The 16,210-nt window shown below is 40.6% G+C and overlaps 1 long non-coding RNA gene across 1 annotated transcript; it reads left to right on the top strand.

Moving 5' to 3' along the window:
• The first annotated feature begins 3,424 nt into the window (after positions 1 to 3,424).
• On the top strand, positions 3,425 to 13,595 carry LOC139434698 (uncharacterized). Its single transcript, XR_011644019.1, has 3 exons — positions 3,425 to 10,458; positions 11,030 to 11,183; positions 11,275 to 13,595. It is a non-coding gene; the product is annotated as an uncharacterized lncRNA (long non-coding RNA).
• Positions 13,596 to 16,210: the final 2,615 nt, after the last annotated feature.

The raw sequence follows: 16,210 nt of genomic DNA, 5'->3' as shown, positions 1-16,210 counted from the left end.
TTATGTAAAATCATCTTCAATAACTTTACTATCATACTGTACATTTCTACCAAACTCACTAATTGCATTGTTGTTGTTAGCATCTGGTTAGCTAGCTGCGCTAACGGATATTAGAAGCTGTTTCTAAAACAAGGAAAGGGAGAGCTCTATGGGATTAGTTTTGTATCATAAAGATAAAGCAACACTTTCTCAGAATAAAGCAAAATTATGAGTTTAAAAGAAGAAAAAAATAAGTCAAGCAAAATAAAATAAACTTCAAAAATAAAACTATAAGTTGCAAACAAATCATTTGTGTAATCATGTAAACTATAAGTATTTTTTCTTTGTTTTAACATAGGTTTTTGTTTGCAGTTCTTGTTTCTTCTTTCTCAATGATCAGACTTTTGCTCTCGCTGTATGGGGGTTATTCCCTATCTTTATTCAAGAGCGTGGTATTTAAATTTGAGAGCATACTTTATGTATTTATTTCCCTCAAACTCTGTCCTCGCACTCAAATAGTGCCTGCTTGCACTTAGATTTGCTCTGCTTGTGCTCAAACTGTACGCTTGCACTCAGATATATTGCTGCTCAGAATTATTCTGTGCGCGCTCGAAACTTTTTCTGCTGTCAGAATTATTCTGTGCGCACTTTTGTGCAACAATCCTGTCAAAATCCCTCAACCAATAGGAGGCCAGGTGTCCTTGCGGGTGCGTTCGCTTTACTTATTACAGCGTCCCGTCAGAGCGGTTACTCTTTGGTTTAGAAACTCCAGCCCTCCACGGCTTTATAACATGTACTTCACTTGTTTGATTTACAACTTTTTTTTGGGAGGAAGCACAGTATACAAAAGTATATATATATACCAGCACCTTACATAATAGCTACGTTCAGTGGCGTACTGGGACTAAAAATCAGCCCGGGAATCTCGACCGGCCCTCGTTATCGCTAGTAAATTGTCAACGGGGGGATTGCTAGTGAATTTTCCGACCGGCCCACTTCTTCCTCCAGACTGTTGTTCTGCTCCAGCACTGTTGTGCTACGGCTTGGTTCGGCCCGAAGCGAAACGGAGTGTCGACAACCATATTGTATAGATATTCGTATATCACGGCCTGAAGTGAGCTATTGCATTTATAAAACGGTTACCACGTGTGGCTGGCAATGTGAAAGAAAAATACACACTCAATTTAAATAGTTTTTATTATTAAATAATGATGTTCAAAATAAAATAGTCCCTCCGTTGCCTTCTGCACAAAACATAGTGCGAGGTGGTTGCTATGCAACAACAATAACAGCTAGAGAACAACATCGTTTAGGTGCTTTTTTTTCTGGAGATAGGCACTTCTCAATCCACTCCTCCATAGTAAGGCCACCCCGGAGGTCGAAGTTAACCTTAAATGTTTCCATTTTAAGCTTTGTTAGTTAGTTAGTTTCGTGACGGACCTAATGTAACAGTTGTAATCATATCATACCACGGTTCTCAGACGCGGAGGGATACTGACTTGTGAAAAGTAACTACAATTATACCCGGGATATACGCTCATTATATCACGACTAAGAAACGTCAGATTGCTTGATTTGAATTGTCCGTTTTATAAACATGTACTAACTGTGCTTACCCCCCCCCCCCAAAAAAAAGTTGTACAGCGAAGTGATGTACATGTTATGTTATAAAGCCGTGGAGGGCGGTAGTTTATAAACCAACGAGTAACCGCCCTTACGGGACGCTGTAATAAGTAAAGCGAACGCACCCGCAAGGACACCTATTGGTTGAGGGATTTTGACAGGATTGTTGCACAAAAGTTTCGAGCGCGCACAGAATAATTCTGAGAGCAGAAAAAGTTTCGAGTGCGCACAGAATAATTCTGAGCAGCAATATCTCTGAGTGCAAGCGTACAGTTTGAGCACAAGCAGAGCAAATCTAAGTGCAAGCAGGCACTATTTGAGTGCGAGGGCACTATTTGAGTGCGAGGACAGAGTTTGAGGGAAATAAATACATAAAGTATGCTCTCAAATTTAAATACCACGCTCTTGAATAAAGATAGGGAATAACCCCCATATCGCTGCAGCTCTTCTCGTTTGTGCTCCCTCATTTTTTGTTTGAGATTTTGACACAAGCATCCCAGGTGGGCGGGACTTTCAGGGGTGCGTCCTCATTGGCTACTCAGTTTTGGAGTGACAGCCCACTACACCACAGATCATACAGTGCAACTCATGCAGCAAACTCCGGAGTCCACTCGGCCACGTTAGTGTTGGTGTCTCCTGGGGAGTTTTCATGAACATATCGGACTTCTCTTATGGATTGCAGTGCATTATACTTGTGATGTGTAGTTCATACTTTATTCCAACTTTAAATATTTTAATACCTGAACACACTGCTGCTGTTAAATAATTTCCCAATTTGGGATTGATAAAGTGTCTGTCTGTCTATTTATTTATTTTATAGATTAAAAAAACACATCTATGTATTTTTAAGCTAAAGGTGATACACAATATAAACTGTATAACTATTATTTATCAAAAGCATATATTGCTATGTTTAGGACAAACAATTAAAGACTGCTTGAATTGAACAAATTCTGCAATATAAAAGTGGCAGTTTTGCTTTATTAAACAGACCAGACCTAGGCTGCATCAACACAGTTAGGAACATGCTCACATCTTACTATGTTGGTCTGAAGAGCTGAAGCATTCATACACAATGGATAAAACCGGTGTTGTTTCATTCTATATCCTGTGAGAAAATGATATACATTTAGCATTAAAAATTCGACATACTATTCCTAGCCTGAGGAAGATATGAATAATCAACAGATTTGAATGGAATCTCTAACATTTTCATGTAGAATAAAGACAAAACAGTGATTATACAAATTACATTTATTGAAATTTGAACCAGAAGATGAAGTCTCAAAGAATGTTTTAAATAAAAGGACATAAAACAAAAAGGTGGATAATAATAAAATCTATTAAATGTATATGTAAAGCCATTTGGTCAAAATAAATGACACTGAGCCAGTGCGTGGATGAAGCTGGTGCAGGTCTTTCTTCATGCTTATCATGGCTGCCACTGAGGGACTTCCGGGTCATTTCACTCCTTTAGGAAGGTTCCTAAGCTAAATGGACTATTCGACTTCAGCCCCAGAAGTCTGACGACCCTTGGCCCCCCTGCTTCCGGCACCCGTGCTGACAAGGATACGTTTATTTCAGCATTCACATGCAGATATGCGTTTATAGAGATTAATACTTGTATGCAAGCTCTGTGCATAACTTTATTTCGCTGACTTCCGGTTTGTACGACTTTCGGTTTGTACTGTGTCGGCAAATCCAGTGTCCAGCTTGTCGCTGTGTGACAACCATTGAACAACGTCATGTTTGTTGCAAACCTGCAAGATTTACCTGTGACAACACAGTGAGTTCAGGATGAAGTGTGTAGGGAAATATTTGTATGTATTCATGCAAACTGTGAAGAAGCTTGAAAATGATTTGAGTAAGCAAACTGTGAAGGGTTTTATTGCTGTGGGGGAGCTGGAACAAGACCCCACGGTGGTCTCTGGAATGGGATGGGGGGATGTGTGGAGGCTGCAGAGGCTGCAGAAATAGGAGACAGTGAGGGGCAGAGGTGTTTGTTTGAGATGATTGGACCAGTTGTCCTTAAACTCCACCCCCTCCTGTATCATTTTGGTATGAAAGCCTAGCCGGCTTGCTGTTCTCTCTCTCTCTTCACCAGTCGCTGGGACAGGAGGTCTGGCGGCCTGTGGGCAGGAGCCAGGAGTAGGCCAAACTCCTGACATTTACACATATGATACGATATGGTTGTGTATGGTAATGTATTTGATTGTATTGCATTGTATATTACCATTAAAGTGGATTACTGTTAAACGATTCTGGGTTTCCTTCCTGTAAGATAACGGCTTGTAGACGCGAGGAGATTTGGAAATGCGGCCTAATTAACATTTATATCTCCTAACAAATGGTGACTCGACGCTGAATAAACATGAGCTGTGGAAGGATTCAGAGGACCACACTGGGTCGGGAACAAGCACTTTTAGACGCCTCGGACAATAGCAGGGCCCTGTGGGATTGTCTGTAGGCGTTTCAGAGTGTTTTTGAAGTTTGAATGGAGTATACAATGCATATTTTTACCATGTTATATATAACACGTGAACGTTGATCGCCAGGTATAGAGAGTCCTGCGTAACGAGAAATTAGAGCAGTTTAGCGTGGATCTTCAGGTAATTTAGTCCTGAAGTGGCGTAGGAGCGGTGCAGTTCGTGGGATGTGAGTGTGAGTCTCACACGGCGGAACCTGGATGATCGATATTCCAGATCGGTCCGCCGTTTATAACTGGGGGTAAAATAAGAGTCCAAGACCAAATAAGCGAAAGTGTCAGCGGACTTTTATCTGTTAAATCCTTGGGAGAGAGCGCTAACGTCACCTACATTGTGACGAGACCGGCTCCCGTTTCCCTTGTCTGTAAAAATTAATTTGAAAGGCTGACGTAAACATAACGTTGATCGCAAGGTAGGCAGAGAGTCCTGCGTGACGACATATGAAGCACGTTATCAAGCCGGACAAAATGTACGGGGAATAAATCTGTGTGATTTTTACCTAAATAACCTGTATGAGCATTGTCTATGGATATCAGACATTGAGTCAGAAGAGTGAAGCTCATTTGTGCTCTGCTGCTGCCATCTAGTGGCTGAAAGGGGCGGAAGCACGTTAATTAAGTCAGATAAATAAAAGCGAAGTCAATATATTGCGTATATTTAACTAAATGAGCTGTCTGTGGGTTGTCATTGTTGATTAGTACAGACCTTGTTTTATGTTGGTAAATGTAATGATACAAAAGCAAGCTATTCATCACAATTGTATTTTTAGGTTATGAATAAGACAAAAAGTAGTGGCCTAAGGGATAAGCAGAAAGGTTTTTTAACGCTTGTCAGTTATGACAGGGCGTTTAGGTTTTCAATGTGCGCCATCACGTTAAAACAGAGGATTGGTGGCATTTTCAGTTCATTGCTTGCTTCCACACGCCTTCCCCCTCCTTGTCTCTTTCACGACTATAGTTAATGCATTAGAACGATTGTCAAATTGCCGTGTTTCTAGGAATCGGCCTCGCTGTTTCGGAGCGGCCTTTCAAAATAAAAGCCAAAGGCCGCTGTTCGCCAGAGATGCCTTCACAATAAAACAGTAATTACCTTAACAATATATTTAACTTATATTGCGTCTTTAAATATTGATTTTAATTCATTACAGATCTAACCTGCTTGCAACACAACTTAGATAAACAATTTCAAGTGGTTAAAAGGGGTTTCCTGTCTGGCTCATTTGATTTAGAACTGAAGTAAGGGAGAATAGTGTTTTATGAGTCATTCCTCATGGTTTATAAAGATAAATCATCAGTTTGTCTGGACTTTGATATAGAGATAGGATCATGGTGGAGAAGGAAGACCTTTTTTGGTTTCAAATTAAAGAAGAGTTTAAGGATGAAGTAAGCAGGACTTCAACTGGCCAAAATACATTTTAAAGTTTAATATTCTTGGTTAGCAAACAAGACATCTGATTATTATGTCACACATGATAATCTTGCTATAGAAACTAGCTTAAAATATTGGAGAAAATATGTAGATGTTCTTTCGTGGTGTGTGGAATATGTGATGCTGGAAACATGTACGTTTTTCAATGTATAGGAGAAAATGTTTTCCTGAAAGAGTTATGTTGGGTACATATGTAGCAATGGATGAAACAATTTTTAGAGTGGGTTTTTGTAATATCATTTGTAGACATCAATTAGGTTGTTTAGATGGCATTTAACAATTAAGACAGATAGTATGATTACAAAGAGTCAGAGTGGAAAGGGTTGGATTTATTTAACCTCAGTGTGCTAGATTTTTTATAGGTAATGCGTCCCGAGACCTGGACTCCCCCTCTGAGTTAGAAAAGGCTACGGTCCCGACCCTCCAAGCAGACAAAAGACCTAACCCAACAGGAAACTCCTCCTTCTCCATCGAACAGACAGAGAACCAGAGCTGAAACGACAACAACAAGACTGCAGCCAGAACTATCTCCACCTGTGGCATCCAGAACCAGACAGCATGCTGACGGGCAGAAATCTACGCTCATCAGTCCCTCAGACAGAACCATGAAGTTCCAAGCTGAGCACAAGAGCAAAGTGTGGGAGATGAGAGCAGAATCTGCCCTCCATAAAAACGGCAGAGAGACTGTAAAGGAGGGGATAAAATGCAAAGCAGTGCAAGATGGGGCATGCAGAGGTAACTGGGCCAATGGCTGACAGCGGATGAAGTTACAGCTGATGGACTGAAGAGAACACAGAATCAGAGGAGTTGGCATGGTCGATTAGAAGTGAGGAGGCCGGGGTCACGGCTTGAGAAAACCAGAGGAGGAGAAAAGGAAAACGGGAATGAGTGAGTTTACACATAAACACACTTATTCACAAAACGCACATTTAAAGCATAAATACGTAAAGACAGAAAGATTTATTAAATTAAAAATAGCAGTAAACTATTAGAGTAAAATGAGAACACACTGAGGGTTAAAGGGGGCCACATGACAAAGTACAACCATATTCTTCAATCTTTTCATCAGGTTAACAAAATATTCTTTGACATTTTTATTCACGTGTGAATAAAGTAGTGGGATAGTTTTAGGAACCACTCTATAAGACAAATCTTTATCTGTATGGATAATGTTAAAGGGAGAGCTGGTGCCAAGCCAGATATAGTATTCCAATCTAAATAATTGATTTCACCATTGTAGCATAGTTATTACCATGGGAAATATGAAATGACTTCTGTTTTTAAATCCTTGATAAAGGAGGGAGGAATTGTTGCATGTTCGGACATCCAGGGTTCCACACACTGCTGAAGAGTTTAACATTGGTTTTTAGGTGGACCAGAATGGATGACATGTGGTTGTTATACCATTGTTATCGTGAACAAAACATAAATAAGGACATAGTATCTGCTTGAAGATGAATGGATTTCATATCCTAGAGGGGATTAGTTATTGTGAAGACTCCACAAGGTATCTACTAATGTATTGTAAAGAACTTGAATTGACTTGATAAATAAGTGAAGATAAGAAGATGTATGGCCCATAAATTAGTCAAGTGGTAAATAAAAATAGCGGAAAAGAGGGGAACTATTAAAGGGAAGTGGAAAATCAGTCTAATACACACTGATAGATAAAAAAAAAAAAAAAAAAAGGGGGGGGCATGAAGGAAGTATGCACTGGATTTTTTATTCGTGTGTGAATTTGGTAGTGTTTTAATTTGTTACAGTATTGATCAGTTCAAAGGGAGAGTTTTTAGTAACAGCTCTATAAGATCAGATACATATTTATTTATATAGGTCATGTTGAAGGGAAAGCTGGTTCTAAACAAAATATAGTATTTCAATTTGAGGTACTGGTTTCATGTTCAGACACCCAGAGTTCCACGCACTGTGAAAGAGGGTAACATTGTTCTTTAAGTGCATCAGAATTGAAGATAAATTGATAGAATGAGTTATGGAATAAATAGCAGATCTTTACAGATCCTAGTAATGTTTTGACACAAGATAGTGAGGTACACATGTTTCTGAAATAGATCTATTAGTCATTTTAATACTAATTAGGTGTAAATGAATTGCAGTAATAGTAATAGTACAATAAGGAAGTGACATTTTTTTGGCTAGACACTTTTCAGGGAATGTGGGAAACAGTAAGGAGGGGTTGGAGATATCTTGAACATTATAGTTGTAATTGTGAATTAATAAATGATGGCGCTCCATATATACAGATGTGTATAGACGGAGGATGCTGGCCTGTGCTGGAACATCAAAGTCTCTGCAGAGCACAACACATGGCCAAAAAGACTGAGACCAACTGACCGACAGGGTAACTTGGGAAGGCACTGTCAATGACTGACTCTGCGGTGAACCTGACCAAACCTGACTTTACAACCTGACAGTGTGAGTGTGAGTGTGTGTATGTCTGCACCTGATCAGTGCAACTGCATGATTTGAAACGATGACTAATCAAGCATGTTTTGGACTAACACATTATTTTTGTGTGATAATAATGTGTGAAATGAGAGGTTTCCTAACATTGCACAAAAGGGGAAACTGTATCTAATCTGGTTGATGATGTTTCACTCCCACAGGAGGTGGCTGTTTGCAGAATGCGAAACTCAAACTAGGAAATTTGGAATTCTGTTTCTTTTAGGACTGAATGATGGAGAGAAACACTCTCAAGTGTTTACTGGGAAAAATGTTTGGTATTGTCTTATAATCCATTATGACCTGAAGGTTTTCTTCCCATACAGGTTTTTGTTTACACATGAGAGAATGTGTAAAAAAGGGGGAGTGTAAACTTTACAATGTACATTTTTCATTTAGGGACTGAAAGGAACCTGCTGCCCAACTCCATTGTTCAATCTGACCATTGATTGACAGTTTTAGAATTGACCTGCTCCATATTTGGGGATAAGAGGCTGTTTGGTGAATGTTGACATGTCTCTAGTATTGATTGAGTTATAGCAGGTAACACAGGTAGAGAATCAGTGGCCAAGGGGCTACCAGAGAGATGTAAGTCCAGAATGAAATACTGGAGAGGCTGACCGGTGAGTAATGTGTCAACTAATGTTTCAACAGGTATTAAAGTAACTGAGGTTTGAAATGTAGAAAGAACATATTTACAGTTAAGCTAAAACATAGTAATGTAATGAGACACAATGTGATTTGGACAACATCATGTAACTAGTCTGGTAAAGAAGTAAAAGCCATATACTTTATTGTTTAGGTCATTATGGGGATATACATTTCATCTACATTTAGAAAGACATTTGATGACAGTTGGTGGGAATTCTGTATTCATTTTTTCAGTGGGATAATATCTAAGCACTGACGGGTAGAAGCAGTATCACCAGGAAGCCATTCACTTTGTTAGTATTGTGATTTTGGTTGTTTTTGAATCCATAAGATTAGTGTGTTTCTTTACCAGAAACATTAACAGTTCAAATCATATTTTTAGATTTTTAATGGGATCTCAGGGATTTCATTTAAAAATAAATACAGATGCTTGTCAGAAATTCAGAGCTATTGAAATATGTTATTTTAATTTACCTAAAGATGTTGGGGTTCTTATTTAGTGGGCACAGTCCAAGATTCTGAAGCAGCACAATTAATTTAGAAAACCTGTGCACACACGTCTGTTGTTTTAAGATACCCCACCAACAGGCTCCAAGTTGCCACGCACTGGTGGGTTAAACAGCCGAGGGCCCCAGAGCCCGGAGCGTAGGCTTGAGGGATTTGTATCAGATTTCTCCACACAGGTTGCGGACGCCGAAAGAGGGACCCGAGACGCAGGAGGCTGACTGTCAACCCCAGGCTCTCCGGCCCCGACCGAGTGACCCAGAGGACATCCCGTGCCGTCCGCCTACAAGGAAAGGGGGACAACTGGTACAAGTGGGCGGCGGGGGAAAACACCTGCGAGGACCCTAGACGACATCAGGACGGATCGGGCTCTCATCATGGAGGTCGACTGGGAGGCATCATCATCGGACCGGAGAAGGAAGATCGGGAGGACATCTATTCAGCATCGACTCAGAAGCCGCCGTCAGCAGATCAGAGGGGACTCCACTCTCCGCTGAAACAGGAGTGTGGGTTAAGTGCAACAAGACGGTGTATGGAGCCAGCCAGGCCTGCCAAGCTATGGGCAGCCTCTACCATGACAGCTGCTTCACCTGCAGCGCCTGTAGTCGAAGGCTGAGAGGGAAGGCGTTCTACTATGACGCAGGAAGGGTTTTCTGTGAAGAGGACTTTCTGTACTCTGGGTTCCAGCAGTCTGCAGACAAGTGCAACGCAGGTGGACATCTAATCATGGACATGCAGGCCGGCAGGCCCTGGGGAAGTCTTACCGCCCCGGTTGCTTCCGCTGCGTCATCTGCAACGAGAGCCTGGACGGAGTGCCCTTCACTGTGGACACTGAGAATAAAAAGTATGGAGACTCAGCAGACAAGGATGCAGTTTTTTGCAAGTGCCTTGTGTAAATTGCACTCTCTTTTTTAAGAGTGCAAAAGAGGGAATTGTAGGGAAATATTTGTATGTATTCATGCAAACTGTGAAGAAGCTTGAAAATGATTTGAGTAAGCAAACTGTGAAGGGTTTTATTGCTGTGGGGGAGCTGGAACAAGACCCCACGGTGGTCTCTGGAATGGGATGGGGGGATGTGTGGAGGCTGCAGAGGCTGCAGAAATAGGAGACAGTGAGGGGCAGAGGTGTTTGTTTGAGATGATTGGACCAGTTGTCCTTAAACTCCACCCCCTCCTGTATCATTTTGGTATGAAAGCCTAGCCGGCTTGCTGTTCTCTCTCTCTCTTCACCAGTCGCTGGGACAGGAGGTCTGGCGGCCTGTGGGCAGGAGCCAGGAGTAGGCCAAACTCCTGACATTTACACATATGATACGATATGGTTGTGTATGGTAATGTATTTGATTGTATTGCATTGTATATTACCATTAAAGTGGATTACTGTTAAACGATTCTGGGTTTCCTTCCTGTAAGATAACGGCTTGTAGGGACGCGAGGAGATTTGGAAATGCGGCCTAATTAACATTTATATCTCCTAACAAGTGTTACTGTCTTAGTTACCATCTGGTTCAACATGTTCCTGGGGATTTGGATCATTTTAGACAGGTTAGACACAGCCAATAGTAAAACATCAACTTTAATATAACTAGCACAAGGTAGCTACTCCCCAGAAATTGACTTACTGGTCTGTGTGTGCTGCACAGAGGTCACAGTTGTGTTTTTTTCTTCCTGTTCTGTTGTTAAAGTTATTTTTCTTTGTTCATAGTGTAAAAGTAAATCAATTAATATAAGTATAAGAAGTTGTAAGTATAGAAAAGAACAAAGTCATATAGGAACAAAGATATGACTTATTTTTTATTTTACTCCTTAAAATAGCACAATGTTATTAAACCAAAATGTTACCATAAAAGAAATAATAGAAAGCAAACTGAATACGTATTTATTTGTTTTCTCTTCTTACAGGTGGGGCTGAAAGACTCGACCCCCGTTGAGCTGGAGCATCATGGCTGCAGGTGTGGCGTGTGTTACTCTCCTGCTCCAGTCACATGACTCCCAGTGGGTCCCCAGTACTCAGCTGTACAGAGCAGAGCAGCAGTGGTACAAACCAAGAACTATGGCAAGTCTGAGAATAATGTCATTGTAATTCAAATGCTAAAACTACACACTCATCATGTCTCATCATTTCTATATCTTGCTTAAACCCACAGTGTGTAAAACCAGGCCCGGAAGAGAACATGGCTGGGATGTCCACAAATCCAAAGCAGAGAACAATGTCAGAGAGAGTAAAGTGAGAGATTAGTAGTTATGTGAAAGTAAGCTATGCACACAGAATAGTTGATGTGTTGATGTCTCTGAGAGCTGAGAGCTGCTGGATCTGTCTGCCCTCAAAGTGCCAGGGATCTACAAGGACTTCACCGCTGCTTCTGCACCATAGGTATCCCTGTGAGGTGCCACTAGTGGACTCTGCTCTCGGTAAAGTTCAAGCAGGCAGTCCCCTTGTCATATGAACATCACCATGACAGCCAGAAGTCACACCGCTGCCCACCACCATGCTCCACCATGGCCAGATCTGCCACTGCTACAGACTACAACCATCTGCATGCGTTTTTTGTTGTTGTGAACATCAAAAGCTGCCCTTAAGGGGATAGTTCTGGTCTTTTGAAGTGGAGTAGTGTGTGGTGTATATCCATAATCAGTGTACTATAGGGGTGTAACGGTACACGTACCCGTACCAAAATTATTCGGTACGGGCCCTTCGGTTCGGTACACATGTGTACCGAAGTGTACCGAACGAATATAACGTTAAACGTAAAAAATTGAGAACGTGAACAACTTCTTTGAAGTAATCTCAGGTGCTGCGTCGCAGCATTCAGAGTAATTTGCTCCCATTGTGTTCAACGCATAGAGCGAGCAAGTCAATTCATTGGACGAGCTGGTCAGAGGGATGCGTTCATATGTAGTCAGTAATTTGAGGAACTGTCGAAATGGCGAACGCAGATAAAGTTGAGCTCAAAAATCCTCCAGCATCATTGAAGTCTCCGGTTTGGGAACATTTTGGTTTCGCAGTTACGTACAAGGATGACGGACAAAGACAGGTGGACCGCACCAAAGCTGTTTGTCGGCATTGTTCAACTAACATTGGTTACGCGGCTGGCAATACATCAAACTTGCACACTCATTTGAAAAGGCATCACCCGAACGTGAATATCACTGGTACCAAAAGACTGAAGTGCAAACCCAACTCCCGCTAGCATTTAACCTCCACCACTCGCAAAAACTTCAGACCGAGCCAAAGCTATTACAAACGGCAAATATCCTTATGTTGCCATGTTAGCAAAGCGCTACCTGGCTGTATCTGCTACCTCTGTCCCTAGCGAGAGGGTTTTCTCCACAGCAGGAGACATTGCTAGTGCCAGCAGATCTGCCCTTTCGGCAAGCAATGTGGACAAGTACATTTTTCTTTAAACAAACATGAAAATACAATGACAAGCAAGTCATAATGTCAAGCTGGCTGCTTAGGTACTAGTACAGTAAACCCAAAACTAATAGTTTATGTTTTGTGAGTACTAGTACAGTAAAGTTCAAATACAGATTATTTCAGTTCATCGAAATGCTGCACCTTAATGTTTATTTTATTATATTTTGCATTTATTTGAGTGAATATTCATAGTTTAATAATAATTAAAAACCCAAAACTAATAGTTTATGTTTTGTGAGTACTAGAACAGTATAGTTCAAATACAGATTATTTCAGTTCATCGAAATGCTGCACCTTAATGTTTATTTTATTATATTTTGTATTTATTTGAGTGAATACATTATTCACAGTTTAATAATAATTAAAAAAAAATATGTTGTGTTCTGTGATTTTTCTGCTGTACCGAAAACGTACCGAACCGAACCGTGACCTAAAAACCGAGGTACGTACCGAACCGAAATGTTTGTGAACCGTTACACCCCTAGTGTACTACCTACAGTAGTCGTGTGGAGAAACATACAGGAGCCCCTGCTGCTGAGGACGTGGGCAAAAGCAACATTTCTTTTCTCCACCAAAAAAGCTATATCAGTTTAAGTGTACATTATTTAATGCTAAAAATAGCTATTTTTTTTTCAGGTGGGCCTTCATTTTTAGGTGGATAAAATAGGTTTTGCTGCTGTGTTTTTAGAAAAATGTGATTATGTGTGGCCTATTACAGCTTTATGCAATTACCAAGACACAAACTGGTACTTTTGGCACAATTATTAAACTCAAGTTGCCTTTCATCTATTGAACAGATATGGGTTAGCCCTACACCCAGAATGCACATGTTAAAAAAATGATATCACTTAGAAACCTGAGCTTGAACACTTTGTTGTGCACAACAATGGAGGCCAATATTGGAGAGAGAGTTAGAGGAAGAGGTAAATGCAATATACTGTATTTTGTCTTCAGTACCATTCTATGTTCAAGTCATCTTCACTCTCAGTAAAGTCATTGTGTCTGATACATGTTATGAGTATTGAGAATAAACCTATTTGTGTGTTTCCACATTGCATGTGTTCATTCATAGTCCATATTTACAGCGTGCGACAAATGAAAATGCTTAAAACTTTGACTTGAATGTCTTGTTTATTAATCAACTAATGGACAGTGTTTCAATTCAGTTCATGTAAGCCTTACACACACATTCCTCTTTTGAGCATCTAGTGATTATGGCCTGCATGTCTTTCTGTTCTAACTGAGCTGTCAGCTTCTTAGCAGTTTAGACAAACATCAAATTCATAATGTAGAGACTAGTTGGACAAAATAATGCGTAACAACTGTTCCATTACTGTGTGAACTGTTTTAGGGGTCGACTGTATGATATATTGTTCTCCCGCTTGCTGCTGGGTGCAGGTGAAAGTAGGGCGACAGTTCTGTTCACATCGCTGACATTTGTCACAGGTAAATCTTGCAGGTATGCAATAAACATGACGTTGTTCAATGGTTGTCACACAGCGACAAGCTGGACACTGTATTTGCCGACACAGTACAAACCGGAAGTCAGCGAAATAAAGTTATGCACAGAGCTTGCATACTTGTATTAATCTCTATAAACGCATATATGCATGTGAATGCAAAAATAAACGTATCCTCGTCAGCATGGGTGCCGGAAGCAGGGGGACCAAGGGTCGTCAGACTTCTGGGTCTTTTACAGCATTGCCATTATTTCCTCGTGTCTTTTATTTTGAAATATGTTCTTTAACTTCCGGTCCACCGGACTGCTTTTCTTCATTCTTCATATACAAAACGGAAAATTAAAAAACCAAAATCAGACCGTTTTTTTTTATTAGGTCTTCTTGTTATCCGTTTTTTTATTCAGACAACATAAACAGGAAAACGGCTTTGGTTTCACGTTTTTTCGTTTTTGATTTTTAAAACGAAAAAAGGCTGGTATTTTTTGGTTCAAACGAAAAATCAAACTAACAAAACGTACAGCCTTTTTTTTATTATGTTTTCTCGTTATCCGTCTTTTGATTCAGACAACACAAACGGGAAACGGCTTTGGTTTTCCGTTTTAAATCAAAAACGAAAAAAGGCTGGTATTTTCGTTTTTTTGGCTTTTGGTTCAAACGAAAAATCAAACTAACAAAACGTACACGGACCGTTATGCAGGCTACCTTGCTTGAGTATACACAAACACAGCTATGCTAACAACACTGGCGGTAGCTTCCGAGCTTTCTGCAATTAAAATGTATTTCACCCCCTTCTCATTTCGTTTGTGAACTGTCTTGCCCCAGGCTTAAAAAACGAGGACATAGCCCACCCAGACTACACACCCTCGCTGTTCCCACATAAAAAGACAAAGTCTCCCAGGTCAGTACTTCAGAGGCTGGAGAGAAGGAGGAAGGTGAGGGTGTTCAGTCTGCCCAACCAGAATCCCCAACATCAGAGGTCCCAACACCAGAAGCCCCGGCACCATAATCCCCAACATCAGAAGCCCCGGCACCAGAATCCCCAACATCAGAAGCTCCCATACCTCTTCAGGAGTTAGAGAGAAAACAACTTTATGAAGAATTGTATAATTTAAGAAGAGAAAGAGATGAGGCCATGAAGGAGCGAGCTGAAGCCATCAGAGAATTGGAGACGTTGAAAATGTGAGAGAAAATGACACTAAATGTAAAGTCATGACAGGCCTGTCATGGACAGTATTTGACACTCTTCATCAGTACCTGGTACAGTTTGTTAAGTCACAGAAAACATCCAAGATGTCAACACAAGACCAGCTCTTTATTACTCTGGTGAAACTGCGGCAGAACCCCTCAACCGATATGATGTGTGGAATATTTGACCTGGCACATAGCACTTTCCTGGATGTATTCTCCCGATGTTTGGATTTGATGTACGCCAACATTTCTTTTTTGATTTAATGGCCTGATAGAGAGTGTATCAGAAGCACAGTACCAGCAGAGGTTCTCTTCCAGTACCCTAGAGTGACTGCAATTATCGACTGCTTTGAGATCAGAATTGAACACTCAAAGAAGCTGAAAACAAGGTGAGATATTTTTCTTTTTGATAGCATGCATAAAGTGTCGGGTTTTTGTAATACTTACCTGGCTGTCTGTGTATATGTACACAATTTATAGATAAGTATTACTAACGACTGTCTCTTCTCACAGAGCTATCACCTACTCAAAATACAAAAACTGGACAACAGTGAAGTATTTCATTGCATGTCACCCATCTGGCTCAATCACATATCTCTCCAAAGGCTGGGGAGGGAGGGCTTCAGATGTGTATATTGTAAGGAACTCAGACTTCTTATCTCAGAAGTTCCACCATGCAGGAGATCAGGTAACAATTGAACTGTTTTTTTTCCCTCTAATTTAAGTCTTATTTGTGAATTTATTATTTACCCATAGTTACCATTTTTGAGTTGCTGTTGAAGTAAAGTAGTGTTTTTAAGTATTTGTTATGTTTATTTCAGATGTTAGCCGACAGGGGCTTCCCTTTGAAGGATGACTTTGCTGTTCTGGGTGCACAGCTCATCACACCGTCTTTCACGAGGGGCCGAAAACAACTGTCAGCCGAAGATGTTGCAAATTCTCGTGTGACTTCGAACATCAGAATTCACATTGGTAAGTATTGAGTCAGCAGTCAGATTCATACAGTATGTACATTTG

Source organism: Pseudochaenichthys georgianus, chromosome 10, assembly GCF_902827115.2.
Source record: "Pseudochaenichthys georgianus chromosome 10, fPseGeo1.2, whole genome shotgun sequence".
Taxonomy (NCBI): Eukaryota; Metazoa; Chordata; class Actinopteri; order Perciformes; family Channichthyidae; genus Pseudochaenichthys; species Pseudochaenichthys georgianus.
This window is presented reverse-complemented; position numbering and strand designations above follow the sequence as displayed.